Source organism: Euprymna scolopes, chromosome 45 (assembly GCF_053919585.1).
Source record: "Euprymna scolopes isolate OS-2025 chromosome 45, ASM5391958v1, whole genome shotgun sequence".
In the NCBI taxonomy this organism is placed as follows: domain Eukaryota; kingdom Metazoa; phylum Mollusca; class Cephalopoda; order Sepiida; family Sepiolidae; genus Euprymna; species Euprymna scolopes.
Window position 1 is genome coordinate 36,747,758 of NC_136526.1, and position 2,477 is coordinate 36,750,234.

General features: G+C 30.6%; 1 protein-coding gene across 1 annotated transcript in view; it reads left to right on the forward strand.

Annotated features, from left to right (window-relative positions):
- Positions 1 to 267: 267 nt before the first annotated feature.
- The window catches only part of LOC145269169 (uncharacterized), a 43,326-nt gene continuing 41,116 nt past the window's right edge, over positions 268 to 2,477 (forward strand). The window contains exon 1 of the mRNA XM_080124778.1: positions 268 to 579. The gene's annotated coding sequence lies outside the window, so the exon portion shown is untranslated. The remainder of the gene's footprint in view (positions 580 to 2,477) is intronic.

The window sequence follows — 2,477 nt, forward strand, 5'->3', positions numbered from 1 at the left end:
ATACTGATGTGACCCTTCTAGAGTTGTCGAACTTTGTCCGGATAAACTGCAAGACTGCCCATACACACATACATAGATTTAAACAGATGAGATTTATATTATAGATTAAGCGTAATTTTAAATAAGCACCTAAAAATATAATATTAAGAAATAAAAACAAAACATCTCGAAACGTGTGGGAGCGTAGAAGAATACTGTAAAAAGTCCATTTATAGTCTATAGAGCAATAAAGGCTTATTTCGTCTAAAAATCCATTCTGCCAGACAACTTTAAACAACTTCAAAATATTCTTAATTGTTAATTTAACCATCAATGCATGGCGGAAGTAAACAATGCATTGTGGGTAATAATAATAATTAGTCCGCTGTCCGCCATGACACCGTTTTCTTACGATATCTTATTTTGAATGAGACTTCAGGGAAATATGTCATCAAGGTCTTCCCTGAATCTATGAATAGCAAAACAAAATAATAACCCAAGTCTTAAAAAGAGATTTCATTGTGAAATATTTGCTTTAGTTAATATTGTTTCCTTTTTCTTATGAAAACTCTTTAACAACGGAAGTACGTAAAAAAAAATGTAAGTTATTTACAACTGGTTGTTTTCTTTGCTTAGTTTTGAATTACATTCTAGTTCATCTTGTTTCCTGTGCAATTTTTCAATTTTACACAGAAAAAAAGTTAGGGTTTGTTTTACTGTACACATAGATTCGAAAAAGTTGTCACAAAACAAATATATAACAAATAAATGTTATCAAAGGCAAGATAAGTTACTTTTCTACGTAACTGGATATGTTTTTAGTGTTTATAGTTAATGTAACATGTTTATTCAGCTGGAAAAACATACAGTGTTTACCGATGTATGGGAAAATTCAAAATGGCGGCCGACCCCCCCTCTCTCTCTCTCTCTCTCTCTCTCTCTCTCTCTGAGGCGGCGGTAAGTTTGGGAAAAGGAGTTATAAATAAAAAAACAGTCAAAATACTGTTAAAACCCCGCCGAATATATGTCAGCCTATGTCACAGTAACATATATTGAGCGAGTTTTTAACAGTATTTTGTCTGGTTTTTTATTTATAACTAATTTTCCCAAACTTACAGCCTCAAAGACAGAGTTGTCTGCCATTTTAAATTTTCGAATATATCGGTAAACACTGTATGTTTTTCGATCTGAATAAAGATGTTACGTTAAATATAAACACTAAAAACATATCCAGTTTGGTAGAAAAGTAACTTATCTTGCCTTTGATAACATTTATTTGTTCTATATTTGTTTTGTGACAACTTTTTCGAATCTATGTGTAGGTACAGTAAAACAAACCCAAAATATTAAATAAAAATTTCGGTGCTTCTCCACTATTGGGACGAAATTTTCTAGTCAATAAATGGAGTTTTCAGATAAAAAAAACAATTGTTTCTACTGATTTTTTTGTTGTTGTTGTTGTTGTTGTTCAATTCTAATAAGTTACAATGGTAGCTTCCAAATAATGCAGTCGAAATTACCTGAATATTACGGAATTATTAAAAAAAAAAAAAAAAAACACAGGTAGATGTATAGCTTAATCAAGACATTAAAAAAATGAAAATATCGAAAAAAAAGTTTAAATTGTATGTATCTGTTACGGAATGAAGTTCTCCGGAAAAAAAATCACTTAATTTCACCAAGTAATTTTTGTTTTACAGGAAAAAAAACAATTTGTTATGATACCGAGCAAAAGGTTCGATTTTTAGCAAGATAAAGCTAATTATTAAAGATGGGGAGGGAGTGTCGGCGCTTTATGGAGTTATCTCCTCGTGGCGTTTATAAACTCCAAACAAAATTTAAAAAAAACCAAGATGTCTGTCTTCAACGTGCTCTCATAAAAATGTGTTTTTTCGTTGTAAAAAAAAAAAAAACTACTCGATCAAATTAAGTGAATTTTTTTTTTCAGAGATCTTCAGTTAAAAACGGATACGTACAATATAACCTTTTTTTTTTCGATATTTTCATTTTTTTAATGTCTTGATTAAACTGTACAAGTACCCCCCCCCAAAAAAAAACGACTTCAATCAGGTGAAAAATTGCGATCATCTTGTTTAAATCGAAACGGAAAATTATATTACTTTTGAACTCTCCTGTGTTTTTCAATCGTTTTCATCAAAGTCTATTTTTATTTTCTTTAATAAATAATTTTCTACCCTACCGATTTTCGTAATTTTTTGGATATAATCGTCTTTAAAATATGAGGAATATGTAGACACCATTGTTTTCAAGTGAAATTCAGTTTTACGATTTCTGAAATTCCGTCCCAATAGTGTAGAAACGCCAAAATTTCTTTGTTTGATAATTCGATTGGTATTTGTTTACTCTCAGTCCACCTCAACACTCATCTTTAAAATGACGCCTGTTAAAAATGGTGACCGCTACCAACATTTCTTTAGTAATACGTTAGAAAAAAAACGTCGTACTATTCAGAAACCTACTTGTCTGCCCCAAATTTG